At 44.6% G+C, this 17,998-nt stretch overlaps 1 protein-coding gene and 1 pseudogene across 4 annotated transcripts in view; one reads left to right on the forward strand and one right to left on the reverse strand.

The window, feature by feature from the left end:
- Positions 1-17,998, forward strand: part of OSBPL10 (oxysterol binding protein like 10) — a 291,431-nt gene that overhangs the window by 168,796 nt on the left and 104,637 nt on the right. The window lies entirely within an intron of this gene.
- LOC148108372 (small nucleolar RNA U3) lies at positions 8,185-8,287 on the reverse strand (annotated as a pseudogene).

Genomic DNA, 17,998 nt, shown 5'->3' on the forward strand with positions numbered 1-17,998 from the left:
TAGTTTCTTCATGGATTTTCTTGGGTTGGACAGGTATACAGACTTACCTGTTGCAAATAGCAATCTTTTACCTCCTCTTTATTTTTACCAAGTTTCTTTTAATAATTGTGTTGACTGAGGTGTCCAAAATAATTTTAAATAGAAGTACTGTGATGATTCTTGCCTTAGGCTTAATTTTCTGAAAGTACCTCTAGTTTCCCCCTTAGGAAATATATCTATATAAAATGTATGTATATATAATATGTATTATATAATGTATAGATAAGATATATATTACTTTATTAAGAGTTTTTAGAAATCTGGAAGAGATACTGATTTGTTCATTTGATAAATATTACTGCAGGGCTGCAATGTTCCAGGCAGGTTTCTAGTTCTGGGGATAAAATGGAATGTGAAACAGAGACAAAGCTGTCAAGAAGCTCAAAGTATAGTGGAACAGACAAGAACAAAAAATCAAATAATTGATAAGTGTCGAGTTCTATGAAGTAAAGCAAGGAGAGGGATAGAGAATAATGTGAATTTATTTAGGATGGTCACGAAGGGATTTAGCATTTTTAAGTGTCTTTTTATTAGCTTTCCTTTTTTTTTTTTTTTTTCCAAATTTGATTTGAAATTTTGGATACTCTAGCTCTTCTGAACCACAGCCCCTTTCCCCAGCCTCAGTCTCTAGCATTTTCTCCCGCCAAAGGGACTTCAGTGCCAACCCAGTGAGTGATTTGCCCTCTCGGTCTGCTGGTTGGTTTTGCTTGTTCTCCTATTATTTCCAGGACACTGATTGTTGAAGAAATGAACTGAATTTGTTAAAGAGCAGGGTAATTTATCACCGTGGATAGAGATACTGTTGCTAAGGCAACTGGCTACATTCCAGGACCGCACTCTGCACACGTGACACCTGACAAGATCTTGGCGTCGCTGTGAGCGTCCCTGGCCACCAGCTCTCCGTGTGTTACTCCAGGCCCGGGCAGCTTCTGTGTCTCTCTTCTGTCTGGGCCAGCTGCTGAAATGTCTGCCTTTGCCTCTTCTCCCTGCCCCTCCCTGCTCCAGTCTCCTGTTAAAGCTGCTGGGCTGGCAGGAATAAAATGGGAATGATTTTAGTCTTGCAGGATGAGTGCAGAATCCTGGCTCTTTTTCCCTCTAGCCCCCCATCTGGTTCCAGGTGACGCATCCTGGATGAGACTCAGGGCCCTTGTAGCTTGTTGCTCAGTTAACAAAATCAAGGTGGAAAAGTGGACGGTGGCACCTTCTTTGTGCCACGTAACTCCCTCTGTCCTCTGTGGTGGTCTTTTTTTTTTTAAACTGAGGTATAATTGACATACTAGTTTTGGGTGTACAATGTAATGATTTGATATTTGTACATATTGTGAAATGATCACCATGATAGGTCTAGTTAACATCTGTCAGCATACGTAGTTAGAAATTTTTTTTTCTTGTGATGAAAACTTGGAAGATCTACTCTCTTAGCAACTTTCAAATATGCCGTGTAGTATCATTAACTGGAATCACCATGCTGTACGTTACATGCCCAGGACTTAATTATTTTATCACTGAAAGTGTGTGGCTTTTTTTTTTTTTTTTTTTAGTTTAAAGATTTTATTTATTTATTTGACAGAGAGAGAGAGAGAGCACAAGCAGGGGGAGCGGCAGGCAGAGGAGAGGGAGAAAATGAGGCTCTCTGCCAAGCAAGGAGCCCGATGTGGGGCTCGATCCCAGGACCCTGGGATCATGACCTGAGCTGAAGGCAGGCGCTTAACCGACTGAGCCACTCAGGCATCCCTGAAAGTGTGTGACTTGTGATCTCCTTCACCCTCCCCACCCTTGCAACCGCCAGTCTGTTCTCTGTATCTATGAGCTTGTATTTTTTTGCTTAAGAACCCACACGTAAGTGAGATCACATGGTATTTGTCTTTTTCTGTCTGATTTGTTTCACTTCGCATATGCCTGTGTGGTGGTCTCTATACAAAAAGATGAGGTTATTAATGCAGTATCATATCGTGGCCCAGCATCTGTATTCTAGTTCTTAGATACTTTCCAATTCTTGAAAAAATTTCTTATTTCTTCCTCAGTCCTGGGTGCCACTTTCTTTCCTCAAGGCGTTTGGTTCTAAATTCAGCCAACGCCTGTCTCCCCACCTCCACCACTAGTGCTCTCTTCCCAAACACTGTCACTTGCTTTTGAACTCCCCCTGCTTCTGCCATTGGCTCCCACGCTGTATTTCCCACATCGCAGCCAGAGGGAATCTTTTCATAGCCATGTCAGATCACGTAACTGTTAAAAAGCTCTGATGGATTTCCATTGTACCTACAGTAAACCCCAAGTCTTATCCAAGTCTTATCCAATAAACCCTAAGTCTTATCCATGGCCCGTAGGCTCTGTATGACCAGGTCACCGACTCTTCTCAGACCTCTTCTACGCTCCCCTCATTTCCTGAGTTCCAGCCCTCTGGCCACCTGCTGTCCCCTGCACAGGCCATGAGACTCCCAGTTTAGGGCCTTTGGCCTCCCTTTTCCCCCATACTGCTATCCCCAACCCCCTCACTTTCCCCAGGCCTCTGCCCAAATGCTTCCTTCTCAGAGAGGCCTTTCCAGACCACTCTTTATAAGGTAGACCCCCGCCCCCACCCATCACTCTCTATCCCCTTGTCTTTATTTTTTAAATAGTGCTTATTACTTTATTATTATCTGACATGACATTACGTATATATTTGCTCATTGCTTGTCCTACACGGGAATGGAAAGCTTTGTGGACTTTCTGTGGTCGTGTCACTCTGGCACATAGCAGATGCCCAGTGAAGATTTACTGAAAGAATGAATGACCCCTGCAATTTTTGGTTTGACTCTCCGCTTAGTCAATCAAGTCGAGAAACATGAATGAAGACTAGTCACCCAGAATTTCTTCCATTCGTGCACTTGAGTTCAGTTTTCAGGAAGAGATTTTGTTTTTGCGGGGGGGGGGTGGCTTTCTGTGGACACTTTTTGGTCAGGGAGGAAAATGGTGAATTGGAACCATTAACCAGTTAACCAGTTAACCTGGCAGAGCCTGGTGGAGGTGTGGAAGTGAGGACTTCTGCCAGGCGCCCCAGAGAGGGTGAGGGATCACGGGCAGCGGGCTCTCCTGTCCTTCATCTGCATGTCCGAGGCAGTATGACATTGCTGCTGGAGGGTGTCGGGGGTGGTACAATGGCAGTGTGGGTCGTGGCAGAGCGTTCAGGGTCTACGGCCAGGCTTTGCTTTGTATTTGCTGTTTCAGCCCACCTTGCTATCTAACGTGGACTGGTGCTCTTTCTGTCTGGCCCGTAAGAGCAGGAAGGCCCACTGTGATAGCTGGGTGTGCATGGTGGGGAGAACCCATTCAGATTGCCAGTGGGACTGAAATCCCGGGGGCCGGGGGAGCATGAGAAATAGAAGGCAGCATCTCGTCCTGATGACCGGTTTTCCTTCAGCTCGTAACCAGCCGTCTCTTCAGCACCAAGAGCTCCTGGAAGGACGCTCTGCAGATGAGTGGACCAGAGAGCAGAGTCGGGAGACAAGCCTGGGTTTGCTTGCATCGCCCTTCTCTGCTAGCGCAGGCCCTCGTGTGAGGGGAGGGTGCCTCAAAGTCCCAGACAGGGGTCAGCATACATTCATGTCTCGGCAGAGTATGCATTTGTTTTAAGGGTCCATCCTAATGGAGGAGCCTGAAATCTCTTGCAGGAAATCATTTGCAAAGTTCATTTTTAAAAAAAGATTTTATTTATTCATTTGAGAGAGAGAGAGAGCACGAGTAAGCAGGGGGAGGGGCATAGGGAGAGAGAACCTTTCAGCAGACTCCTGCTGAGCACAGAGCCTGACACAGGGCCTGATCTCTTGCCCTGAGCCGAAACCAAGAGTCAGATGCTTAACCGTCTGAGCTACCCAGGTGCCCCACATAGTTCATTTTTAAAGAAAATCGGAATCCATGCTGATTCACCTAAAGTGTGAGCAGAAGATACCGTCTTAAAGCCGAGAATGATACAGCAGAGCCTGAACACCATTGAGATGAAATCATCACCATCGTCATCATGAATTTTGTCAGCGATGTGGAAAACCAGAGGAAAGTTAGGTGTCCTAGTGAGAACGTAAGAGCCATCAGGTGCTAATTCGCTTCCTGGGGAGCCATGTTGCTTGTTTGAATTGAAATCGGTGTCATTCCCATGGGAGCGGACACAGAGTAAGAACCTTGGTCACTGTAACAACCCCAGATAAATTGCAGACCAAAGCAGGTTTAGTAGCTGGGGAAGTGAAGTCTTATTAAAGTTAAATAACCTCTGAAACAGCTTAATTTTTGAAGCTTCATTGAGATCCCTAATGTTGCTGTTTATTGCTGTTGGCAGTGTTGGTAGAAGCGCCCTGAATCCCCACGAAGCCTCTGTGTGTCCACCCTGGGGATGGGGCGCTTGGCTGGGAAGATGGTACGTGGAATTTGGGAGTAAGTAATTCTGCTCGTTGAGATGAAGAGTTTCAGATATTTTTTTCCTTCTTCTGTTCTCATATGTGCTTACTCGTTGGTAGATCGCCTTCTGCTTTTTTGCTAATAGAGATGACATCACTTTGTTTACCCTAAAGGCTGGATCATTTGCTAATTAAGAACTTGAACTGGGCAGTCAGTCAGACTGGCTTCCCATCTCCAGGGTTGCTGGGTAGTCTTAGGCAGGGTTTTTAGCTTCTTCCTGTCTCATTTTCTTATTCTGTAAAATGGAGATAATATCAGAATTATGAACAGGATTAAAAACCCATTATGGGATAGTATTGGATTATAGCCCTTAGAATAAAATAAATAACCATGATTCAGGCTGATATAAATAAATTGAATAAACAAATAAATGGGAGAAGAAACTATTCTTCCTTAGAGTGGAATTCCAATGAATAAATGTAGAAGGAATGAGAGAAATAAAAGATTGCCCACTGGATAAAGCCATAGTAATAACTGTTGTAGGCAAGAACCATCCATGGATACTAAATTAGTGAGTGAAGTATGATGAGAAACAGGATATTTGCATAATCTCACGGTATCTCCCCACAAGACACTTATTAATGACAGAGAAAATAGTCCTTTATGGTAGAGAAATTCAGCAGTTGCCCCCACAACCAAGTGATCAAGGTTAATATCACCAGTGATAATAAGACATAATGACATCATGTGCCCCCCCCCCCCCCCAGCAATTAGGATACATCGAGAAAGCACAACATCACGCTGTGGTCTTCTTGCCCCAAATGCATATAACCTCAATTTAATCATTCAAAAACAAGGGGGACATTTTGAAACTTAACTGGCTTGGACTTGTCAAAAGTATCCTGGATTAGAACAGATGAAGAAGACATGATAGCTAAATGTAGTGTGGGATCATGGATTGGATCCCGGACCAGGAAAAAAAAGAAATTAATGGGGAAAATGGGTGAAATATGACACAGAGTCTGTCGATTCAGGTATAATAGTATTGTGTCACTGTGAATGTCTTGGTTTTGACAGTTGCACAACGTTTATGGAAGGCATTCACCTTACGGGAAGCTGGGTAAAGGGTGTACAGAAACTCTCCGTATGATTTTTTTTTGCAACTTTTATGTAAGTCTGGAATTATTTCTAAGTAAAATGATTTTGAAAGCCCATTATGCATGTGAGGCCCCTGACTGAGTGTGCCCGTCACAGTGTGTGCTCAGTAAACATCACTGGGGGTTGCTGCTGTGCTCTTTCTTTTGGTTTGGAGGCTGCTGTGGTTATAGCTGTTGCTGGTTCTGCCAGGGATGTAGCAGACCCTGCAGCACGTGGAAGGTGCTCTTCTGGGGCGCCCGGGTGGCTTACTTGTTAAGCGTCTGCCTTCAGCTCAGGGCGTGATCCCAGAGTCCTGGGATCGAGCCCCGCATCGGGCTCCTCCTCTGGGAGCCTGCTTCTTCCTCTCCCACTCCCCCTGCTTGTCTTCCCTGTCTTGCTGGCTGTCTCTCTCTCTGTCATATAAATAAATAACATCTTATAAAATAAAAGGTGCTCTTCTGTTTTGTCATAGGGTTACAGGCTTGGAGGTCTGGCTTTTGATAGCTGGGTATCTCTGTGTCTCCCTGCAAAAGTTGAGGCCCTCAGGCTGACCGCAGGCCAACACCCCTCTGGGAGTAGAGGGGCTAGAACTGGTCATTGACCCAGTGAACTCTGCTTGGAAGCTGGGAGCGGGACCATCAGAACCCACTTCCTCTTGCCTTCTTCCTAGGAAAATGTCATCTCCAGGTGGCAGCTGATGTTCACAGAATACTTTCCTAGATTGAGAAAAACTTAATGGAGGATCTCTGAGTTATGTGTGATTGTAGGAACGCCACTTTGTAGATTGGAAGAGCGTACGGGTTTAGCTCAGACCTAGAGGTTGTCACAGAGAGAGAGACACAAAATACCAGAGTCCACGTAAGGCTTAGGTTTGCTTCTCTCCGAGATGGTCCAGAGGTTTCCAACCGGGTTTGGCTGGGTGGCTCTCTGATCATCACGCTGTCTCCTTTCTGGGGTCAAACCTGACTAAGCAGTTGTCGCCTTTCCCCAGCCAGTGGGAAGAAAGAGGAATATGCTCCTCGTTGTTTTTAATGGTGAGATGGCGAGTTTGAACATTTTGCTTCTGCTCAGAAACCATGCGCAAGAACTTGACCACACGGCCACACCTGTGTATGCAAGTGAGTCTGGGTAATCCGGTCTCTAACTGGGTGGCCAGGTGCCCTGCTAAGACCTGGGGAGGCATGGTGTCAAAAGGAAGAAAGGGGAATGAAGAGTAGGGGAGCAGTGGTAGACCCTGCCCCTAAGTACCTTCTGCTATTTTTGGATAGTTCGGAGAAGTTGTATTTTTTTATTTTTTTTAAAGATTTATTTATTTTAGGGAGAGAGAGGTGAGTGTGCACACAGAATAAGACAGAGAAGCAGACTCCTGACGAGCAGGGAGCCCCATGCAGGGCTCCATCCCAGGACTCCGGGATCATGACCTGAGCGAAAGGCAGACGCTTAACCGACTGAGCCCCCCAGGCGCCCCTCAGGGAAGTTTGATAGAGCAGCATGGAAAATGTTGCCTGTGGCTTCAGCCCTACCTCTTATTACCTCTGAGCAGAGAAGGCGTATGCTCTTAGGAGCTGATCTGTTGATAGCCTGCCCGGGAGCAGAAGAAGTTGCTGTGGGTCTCCTAGCATCGCTCTGTTGAAGGCATTCGTGGATCTTCGAGTATCTCAGCTGGTTTCTTCTTTCCTTGCCAGGGAGTTGTGTTTCCTCTGGAGGAAGACCTTTCAGGGTCTAGACCCCGTGTCTTTTGCCTGAGTGTGAATGAGGCTGTAGATTTGATCCCTGCAGGGACAGACCTCCTGGGCCTGCTGCTGTGGGAGGCTCTGCTCAGAAACTGACCCCCGAGTCCCCTCCCCTCACGTGAAGACTCAGAAGCTACTGGATGGACTTTGGAGGCAGTTTAGTGCCTGGTGAGTGGGGAGGTGAGAAGCCATAACCTCTAGAGCAGGGGGAGCAGGAGGTTAGAGTCCACTTCCTCGCTGGCCCAACATCCACGATTTTTTAGATTTTTTTTTTTTTTAATTTGAGAAAGAGAAAGAGCACGAGCAGGGGGAGAGACAGAGGGAGAGAGAAGGAGAGAGAGAGAGATAAGCAGACTCCCTACTGAGCAGGGAGCCTGATGCCAGGCTCAATCCCATCGTGACCTGAGCTGAAGGTAGATGCATAACGGACTGAGGTGCCCAGGCGCCCCCCAATGTCCACTTTTCACATCCATTCACTCCTTCCTCTGGGCGCACGGTGTCAGCAGCTGTGTGTCTGTCAGAAACTTTGGGGACTTGGGGGCTGCAACAGTCCCATCATTGCATTGTGGGGATATCCATACAGACCTACGTGGACCAAAGAGAGTGAGTCCCGGGCACCTGGCTGGCCCAGTTGGTAGAGTGTGCGACTCTTGATCTTGGAGTTGTGGGTTTGAGCCCCACGTTGGATGTAGAGATTACTTAAAAATACAATCTGCAAAAAAAAAAAAAAAAGGCGAGTCCTCATCCCTGGAGGTATAGAAATGTCAGTAGCCTTAACTTTATCTGTAAAGAAAAGAACATTTAAGAGGCTAACTTTTTTTGGCTGGGGTGGGGGTGTCAGGGAAAGGGTAATGGGGACTGAAAGGATTATTTGGTAACTGAATTGAAATCAAAGAATGTTAGTAAAGCCTAAGATACAGTCCCTGTTTTAGGCTTACTTCAGAAAAACCTCATAGTGAAAACCAAAGGACATTACAAACTATAGAAATGATCCCTGAAAGTATAGTCTTCCAAAGGACATTACAAACTGAGTAATTCTGGTAACGTTTTTCTTATTGTAGATTCCTGTAATTTTTATGTCTCCTTAAGTGTTATCAGTACGGTTTTCTTTTTAAAATAAAATTTAAATGTGTACCATAAGTTTTTATAGCATATTGAATTTCATGGTGTGGTTGTGAATTTTAAGTTGCCCCCAAAATGTGTCTCATTAAATAAATGCCTTTCTTTGCGCTATCCCTGCATGGTTTTATGCTAGTGGTGTTTGCCTATAAGCAGTAGTGTTTTGCCTACTCATTTGCTTTCAGTGAGAGAAGGTGCTAGAAAGGATAGAAAAGGAAATGCTTCTTTGCTTGGGAGTTTAGCACTAGTTGGCAGTCTTTTTCGTAGCCTGCTCAGGAGGGGTTGGGGCACATGCCGGGCGTGATGGCCCCAGGAGCCCCGCGGCAGGCGGTGTTTGCACCGGGCCCAGCACTCTGTTCTAGAGAGTTTCACTTGTTCTTGTGTATGATCAGAGACCACACCGTGCAAGAAATCTTGAAGTGAAATGTTACTGCTTCCCTTTGGTGGACCTGCATGCCCATGTATTGATCTGAAATAGTACCGGAGATGTCCAGGACAGCAGAGAATGTGGGAGGACGTTCCATTTTAAAAACATCTGTGGTTTCTACGCAAGCGTGCATAGCACCGGGAGCTGTGTCGTGAACGTGATTCAAGTTAATGTGACAAGTTGGACAATTCCTGAGATCATTTCCTGCTCAACACATCTTGCCCTTTTCTCTTTTGATTGATCAAATTGAATCCAGGCAGAGAGGTGTTTTGGTTTTTTTGGTTTTTTTTTTTTGTTTTTTAAATGCATCTTTGCTTGTAAGTTTCTGGTTCCGCCCCTTAGGATTTGTGTGCTTTGGGGCAAGCAGCTTAAGTTCCTTGAGGCTTCGTTTCCTTATCTATTCAAAGAGGTTGGTAGATGTTTTGTGGTTCTCATTTCTGGAGTGCTCACCGTGTACCAAGGACTGTGCTGAGTACTTTTCAGCTATGCCAACAGCTCAATGAGCCAGGCCCCATCATGATCATCTCTTTACAAATGAGCTGCTGGAGGCACAGAGAGGGCAAGTCCTCACCCAAGGGCAGGCGGACAGTGAGTGTGGAGCTGGAACTCAAAACTGCTGGTTGACCTCTAGGCCCACCCTCTCAGTGGCAGTCCTACCCCACGAGAAGAATCAGATCCCACTCTGGGAGGGCCTGTTGTGTAAAAGACCGACTGACTTTGGGCTCAGAGCAGCAGCTCTCTGCAATGCAGACTCAAACTGTGGAGAGGACTTGGAGAAACCTGTTTTCTACCATTAAATAACGATTTACTTAGTAGGAACTGATTCACCGGGGGAGGTTAGATTAGCATGGCTTAGTCGAAATATAATGCAAGCCACACGTGATAAAAAATGTTCTAGCCACATTAAAAAGTGGTAAGAAGCCAGTAAAATAAATTTTAATAATACACTTTAACTCCTTATATCCAAAATATTGTACTTTCAACATATGATCAATGATAAAAATAGAGACATATTACATTCTTTTTTATGGTAAGTCTTGGAAATTCAATGCACATTTTGCACATACTACACATATCTCTCTCGGGACCAGCCACATGTCACGTGCTCAGTAGCTACAGGTGATTAGAAGCTACCGTACGGAATAGCCTTTATTGGTGGATAAATATATTGATAGCCTTGCAGGCAGCTTCTTGGGCCTGGACCCAGAGTTTGGAACAGTTTGAATAAAAGCAGTCTTTACTGTTGCAGTTTATACCCCAGACTATGAATGTATGTAGATGGCAGGTTTAGAGTACTGGAAGGAATCATAGTGTATTTTTAAGATTTTATTTATTCATTTATTTAAGAGAGAGAAGGAGGGAAGGAGGGGGGCACAAGCAGGGGGAGGAGCAGAGGGAGAAGGGACAATCAGACTCTGAGCTGAGTGTGGAGCCCGACACAGGGCTCAATCCCACAACCCCGAGATTGGGACCTGAGCTGAAATTGAGAGTCGGACGTTTAACTGACTGAGCCACCCAGGCATCCCGAACATAGTTATTTTTAACAGACACCCTCCCCCCGACTCCATTTTGAAGGTGTAAGGGAGGAAAAAGAATTTTCCCTTTACCCTTCTGAGTTCTTGGCTGAGAACCTTTGTAATGAAAGATTAAAAGGAGAAAAACAGAAGTTTATTAACATGTCTACCTCATGTATACAAGTGTGGTACCCAGGGAAAAATCATTACCTCCAAGATGTGGCTTAGAATTCCACTTTTTATGGCATCTTCAACAAAAATCAATAAATTTGCAATGAAAGGACAAAAGAGGGTGGTTTTAGAGCTCCATGGGCAGAGATAAAGGCTGGCTAGTACAGTTTGTTAGGTAGATGTCTCTGGGGCCTGTCCAGGTTGATAGGGTCTAAAGTTGTCCTGGGACTAACCTTTATCCTTGATAGAGAGAAGAGATACACCTTTGTAAATTTGTGTCCTGCTTTTTGGCAAACAGGGAGGGCAGGGAGCTTTTCTTGTGTCTGCTTCCCAGTTGCCTCCAGGTCAAAATAATCCTTAGGCCAAAGTGGCATATCTTGGAGCATAATCCACTAGCCTTCAAAGGCATGGGTGCTCGGGAAGATGTCAGGTCACATAGAGTGACTCACACACCATTGAGCTCTTTAGTACATTGAATTGCAGAGATGGCAAAACTCAGCTCTTAGTCATCTCAACTTTCGTAAAGAACTGTGTCTGTGTGTGTCTGTGTGTGTTTTAACATACACCCTTTTCTGTAGAAAAAGAGCGGCAACCTTTTGTAGCGTGCACAGAATTGTAGATTGGAGAATGGAAACCTTCTCTGCGATCAGCTGGTTCAACTTCATTTTCTCCCCTGGGCCTTGAGGATCAGGGAGATTAAATGGTTTGCACGAGGTCGGAGTTGGGTCTCTTGACCTGTAGTCATGGTTTTGCCATCTAAAGAAGACAGTTATGGGAATCAGGGGCTTTATAATACAGAGCCAAGAGGACAGTCCATCTAAGTGCTAAGAGCTAGGTTATTATCTTAACTTTGTTTTCGAACACTCACCTTGAATTGACATCTAGCCCTGAAATCACGTGTGAGGTTTGTCAGGCTCTCTGGAAGGAATGTGTATGAGAATGGGGGAAGTTGCCACGGCAGGCAGAAAGGGGTCAGTTACTGCTTAAAAAGATCATGAATGAAGTTGACACTTCCGGCGATGGGGCACTAAGGCAGGCTCCCTCACTGAGCAGTGTTCCTGTGCCAAGAGAGCAGTCGGCTGTAAGAAATCATTTAGGGCTGTGGTTAGCCGCCCCAGGGCATTTGGCAACGTCTGGAGACATTTGCTAGCTGTAAATTGATGGGTAGAGGCCAGGGGTGCTGCTAAATTCCCCTCAACACACAGGACACTCCCCTACAATTACCTGGCCTAATGTGTCACCAGTGTCAAGGAGAACCCCTGATTACAGGAGAAAGGGGCACAATACATATACATCGGAACTCTCCGTATTCGAACAAGCTGATTTTCTTTATGCTCATAAGTCTTCTTAACAGAGTGTTCACTAGCGTAATTTTAATAGCAGTTACCTTTTGCTTGGGAAGCTTAGAGAATCTTCATGATTCCTTGTTGTTTTATAAACCAGAGGTGTTTCTAAGAAGACTGTAGGAGAACCAGTTGTATTTATGAGAGCCTCTTGTTTGAAGAAGGTAAGCTTGTATTTGGTGCTTAGTTTGGGGTTGTTAGCATAATTCCCATATATGACCTTCCCTCCTTCAGCTCACGTAGTGTTAAAGCTGAACAGCTGGCAAATAAGCAGTTAGAGGCTATGTTATCCGACATTTATTGCTAATTAGATTACATCTAAGCTTAGAAATAGGTTTTTTAAAAAGCTCTCCAGGGTTTGAATTTTCTGCATAAATTATGGCACAGGGGTCGTACAAATGGGTGCTTGACTATAGTCCTGAAAACTCAAGCACAGGAAGGGAAGCTGCTTCTGCCGGATCTATTTTAGGCAGAGAGACGGTGATGGGCATTTCCCCAGGCTGGCTGTGCACCTGCCATAGGGAGGAGGAGGCAGGACAGGAAAGGGATTCATTAGGAAGGTGTTTCCGCCCTCTCTGTTTGATTTGCCAATTGGGAGGGCTGGGAAAAATAATGGATCTGGTGAAATTGGCTAAATTGATAGTTTTCTCTCTTCCCTCAGCAGAAACAACAGAGGGAGTGTAATAAAACTTTTTTCATGCTCAGCTTCCAGGAAATCTGACTTGTGTGAGTTGTCCAGGACAAAGCCAGTGCCTGTGACTTTCTGCGACAGTCAGAAGATCTCGATAGGTGAGAATTTGAAACTCCTATACGCATACAGACCCCCCAAAACCAAAACAAAAACGCTATTGGGGTCTGGCTCTCATTTTTAGGTAATGATGAGCCTTTTAGGAGTCTCATAGGCTGGTGGTGGGGGAGGGGAACTATTTTGCAACATGAGCAAAATGGGATGTTTATTTTTTATTTTTTTTATATTTTTTATGATTTTATTTATATATTTGCCAGAGAGAGAGAGAGACAGCCAGCGAGAGAGGGAACACAGGCAGGGGGAGTGGGAGAGGAAGAAGCAGGCTCCCAGCGGAGGAGCCTGATGTGGGGCCCGATCCCAGGACTCCGGGATCACGCCCTGAGCCAAAGGCAGATGCTGAACGACTGCGCTACCCAGGTGCCCCAACAAAATGGGATGTTTAAAAGCTGCCCTTGGCTTTTTTTGAAAACTTGGGAAAGCTTTGTTGACATGATCAGTCTTACAACTTGATTATGATTTTTCCCTTCCTGGGTGTTTATTGAAAGTGACACATAACATCTGATTGCTTACAAGCTCATGGAATGTTCTTTGAGTTTCCAGATGATCCTCTATCTTGCTCATTTTTAATCCCTCACAGCACCTCTATCCATTTCTTTACACATTGTGTGACTCAGTAGATGTTGGACTGAGTTGGAGGACTCTGTGTTCTTTTTTTCCTTCTCATTAATGTAACTCCTTTGAAATCTAATTTTTCATGTTAAGCGTGGTGTGCTTTTAAGATCTTAATGAATCACATAATGATCTGTTTTTCCCAGTCGGTGGTAACTAGCTCTTTAGGACATAAAGATAAGGTTTTAATGGATTTTTACGTTACGTTGGCCTTATACAGCTCAACTCAGTAAAGCTTTGTCAAGTAAAAGTAACTAGTGTGCCCTTTCCCATGAGCCAATAAGAACTCCAGTTTTCACTGGCTTTAAGGTAAACTCACATTAGATACTAGTATAGTGAACTCCTCCCAGAGTGAAAGGTGGAATTTGCCCTGCACAAATGCTTTTAAAAACAATGTGAGGGGGGCGCCTGGGTGGCACAGCGGTTAAGCGGCTGCCTTCGGCTCAGGGCGTGATCCTGGCGTTATGGGATCGAGCCCCACATCAGGCTCCTCCGCTATGAGCCTGCTTCTTCCTCTCCCACTCCCCCTGCTTGTGTTCCCTCTCTCGCTGGCTGTCTCTATCTCTGTCGAATAAATAAATAAAACCTTAAAAAAAAAAAAACACAATGTGAGGCTGTCAGAAAATGCCAGAACCTCAGGGTAAGTGCATCTGTATTTTCTTTTGTTGTTAATTCTTCCTTTATAATTCTGTCTCAGAGACTTCCGAAATACATGCACTGGCCAACTGGCTTTTACCAAATGCGAGTTTTAAGTCCGAGAAAGTGCCCTCCATGTTAATTGTTCCTCTAAAAGCCACCGCTCACATACTCCGAGTCTCTGAGGTTTGAAAAGCTGCATTATGGTTTTTAAACGACAAGATTTTTCACCTAGCTTTAAAAGCCGAATCTTTAGAAGAACAAATGGTTCCTGCATTAAAAATGACACTTCTGTTTTGAAACAAAAATGTTTTTTTGTTTTGCAAAAAGGTCACCCAGGTATTTTTTTTTTCCATGACATTTATTTTAATGATCCGAGTGGACCAGAATCAGGCCGTTTCCATCCCTCTCTCCTTCTGCCTTTGGTAATTGTTTATGGGTCTCCAGTGTCCAGTTCCTTATGCCAGCCAGCCAGGGAACCCTCTGCCATATGGCTTAGGTTTGGGGGATAACATTAACATGAGTTCCAACAAGCATGTCTGTGTTTCCTGAGCCATCTGGCCTTCCGACACATATGTGGTCGATCTTTCCTGTCTGGGCTGGCTGATCTGATTTGAATGATGTAAGCTTATTCCCCGGGACAGACCGTTGTGTAGGTCACACGTCTAGTGGCTAAGTGTGCGGTGTTCGCTGCAAGGATCGCCAGGTGGCAGTGGGTGCTTAGGGCTTTCGAATTTCAAATGCAAGCTTTGGGGTCTTACCCTGTGGACTGGTCCCAGTTCTGAGGACCATCCCAGCTCTGCAAGAGTCAGTGGCCCCTCTGCTGGCAGGTGCCGAGGGGAGTGCCGCAAGATCCATCACGTGACCCCTTTCATCTTTATCCTCCGTTGGTATTTAGTAATGTGCAGATGGTGGATCCTAACATCTGTGATTCAGAGACATAAGAATTTGATATATGTGATATATAAAGCAGCTTTTAACTCTTCGTGGGGTAATTCAGGACACCTTTCTTGTCGAGCACATACTCAGGGGTTTGCCAGTACCGTCACACACAAATGGTCTTTTAAAGGCTTTGGGAACATATTGCCAAATGGCCCGGAGAAAAGTCATCCTCATTTACACCCTTGGCCGGCAGTCAGTTTGACTGCTCACTTGCTTGAACGCTTGCCAGCTCCGAGGATTATCATATTTAAGATTTTTTGCCAACTTGCTCAGCAGACAAAAAAAAAAAAAGCACCTCGTTGTTCTTCTCATTTGTGTTTCTTTAACTACTTGTGAGATTGAAAAATGTCACATGTTGATTGATCATCTGTCATTTTTATTTTGGCAAGTGTCTTGCTTACAGGTTTTTAAAAAATTAGTTTCAGGGGCGCCTGGGTGGCGCAGTCATTAAGCGTCTGCCTTCGGCTCAGGGCGTGATCCCGGCGTTATGGGATCGAGCCCCACATCGGGCTCCTCCGCTAGGAGCCTGCTACTTCCTCTCCCACTCCCCCTGCTTGTGTTCCCTCTCTCGCTGGCTGTCTCTCTCTCTGTCAAATAAATAAATAAAATCTTAAAAAAAAATTAGTTTCAGTTTTGTAATAAAGGTAACACATGCTTATAGTTTTGTCGTTGTTAAAGCCAACATTAGAGATTTTTTTACTGAAGTGTAATTGACACAGTGCTATATTAATTTCAGGTGTACAACATAGGGATTCGATCATTCTGTATGTTACTCCGTGCTCACTGTGATAAGTGTAGTCACCATCTGTCACCGTACGTTATTATGGTATTATTGACTATGTTCCCTATGCTGTGTTTTTCATCTCCGTGACTTACTTACCTTATAACTGGAACTTATAAAATAATAATAATCCCCCTCATCTATTTTGGCCATCCCTACCTCCCTGCTGGCAACCACCAAAACTGTATCTAAGAGTCTGTTTTTGTTTTTTGTCCACATATAAGTGAAATCATAGAATATTTGTCTTTCTCTGACTTATTTTACTTAGCATAACACCCTCTGGGTCCATTTGTGTTGCCTCAAATGGTAAGGTCTCATTTTTTAATGGACGAGTAATATTCCATTTGATAGCTATACCGTGTGACATATATGTCACATCTTTAGCCATATCTTGGCTATTGTACGTAATGCTGCAATAAACATAGGGATGTGTATATCTTTTCCAGTTAGTGTTTTCATTTTCTTTGGGTGAGTACCCAGTAGTGTAATTACTAGGTCATATGACATTTCTATTTTAATTTTTTGAGGAGCCTCTATACTGTTTTCCACAGTCGTTCCATCAATTTACATTCCCTCTAACAGTGAGTGAGGGTTCCTGCCTATAGTTTTATCTCACTAATTTCCACTTGCTGAAGTAAGGAACATTCATGGGGTGGGATACCAGGTAGCCCGTAAGATCATGTTTTAAAAATGTGTTTATGGGGCGCCTGGGTGGCACAGCGGTTAAGCGTCTGCCTTCAGCTCAGGGCGTGATCCCAGCGTTCTGGGATCGAGTCCCACATCAGGCTCCTCCGTTATGAGCCTGCTTCTTCCTCTCCCACTCCCCCTGCTTGTGTTCCCTCTCTGGCTGGCTGTCTCTGGCAAATAAATAAATAAAATCTTTTAAAAAAAATGTGTTTAATATTAGAGGTACCTGCGTGGCTGAGTTGGTTAAGCGTCCAGCTGTTGATTTGAGCTCAGGTCATGATCTCAGTCCTGAGATTGAGCCCCACATCAGGCTCTGCGCTCAGCGGGAGTCTACTCATGATTCTCTCTCCCCCTCTGCCCCTCCCACCTCAAATAAATAAATACACAAATCTTTAAAAGATATATATTTAATATTATTGTGAAGTATTCATAATAAGTTGAAAGAATATTAGTAAGAGAAATGTGTATCATACGTCCAACTTACTAAAACATCTGAATTCCATAAACACGGCATCTGTAGTTCAGAGGCACACATTTGTACACCGTGCAGCTCTGATTACAAGGAGAAAGGATTGTCTTTATTTTTGGTGAGTGACCCCATCATCTTGGTGATCCTCCACTCTGTGTAGGAGGAAAGGACTTTCCAGAGTGTCTTAGTCCGTTCTAGCCTATTCTCTTGCTTCTGCCAGGGCCTGATGGCCCTCCTACAATGTGGTCCGGCCTCAGTTTCCTATGGCGTTACATGTCCCCAGACCCTCAGCTGCATCCCGATCCATCCCCTCTGACTGGCCACTTCCCCTTGAACTGTCCTTCCTGAAGCAGTGTCCCTACCGTGGCAGTGCTCCTGGCTGTCAGTGTGGCTCCTCCCCCACTCCTCCCACCGGCAGGCGCTAAGTTCCCCGCCTTTCCTGGCCACGCAGGGCTTATCACACCCTCAGTCCTCTCTGCCTTGTACCCTATGGGAAGAGTCTGCAGTCACTTCCAGCTGAGTTCAGGTGGTAAGGAAATTCAGAATTCATTTCTCTTCCCCAAAATACTGAGGACGCTATTTGCCCCATGGTGGGCTCAAATTAGAACGGAAGAATGACCCCTGGTGATGTCCATGACCTCTTCTTGCCCCTTGTGTGCTTTCCATTGAATCTGTGGATGGCAGCTTTCAGACCCCACAATTACAGTTTACAGGTTATGAAATTACACTTGACAATATTTCATTAAAAACACATATAAAAAAAAACTAGAAGGAAATACACCAACATGTTGATTTTTCTCTGGAATTAATAGGGATATAGGTGACTTTTATTTCTTCATGCTCTTCTGTATTTTCTAGATTTCCTACTAGGTCTATATAGTGCTTTTATAATTCTACAAAGCCTCTTTTTAATGGAGTTTTTTCCTTTTATTTACTTAAATGTTGAGAAAATGGGGAAAATGAGTGTTGAGATGTAGTACACTTTGGGATCGTCTGTAATTTTTAGTTTTTCCAACTTCCTTCTCCACCTCACCCCAGGTTTGCAGAACAAGATCAAGCATTCTGTGCCTGTCTGTCGCTAGCAGATGGACCTCTGCAAAGGGCTAGGTTAGATTAAGAACTGAGGGGGCACCTGGGTGGCTCAGTTGGTTAAACGTCTGACTCTTGATCTCTGCTCAGGTCTTGATCTCAGGGTCATGAATTCAAGTCTGTCAT

The sequence above is a fragment of the Ursus americanus genome, chromosome 20 (assembly GCF_024610735.1).
Source record: "Ursus americanus isolate L20-20 chromosome 20, mUrsAme1.1.p, whole genome shotgun sequence".
Taxonomy (NCBI): Eukaryota; Metazoa; Chordata; class Mammalia; order Carnivora; family Ursidae; genus Ursus; species Ursus americanus.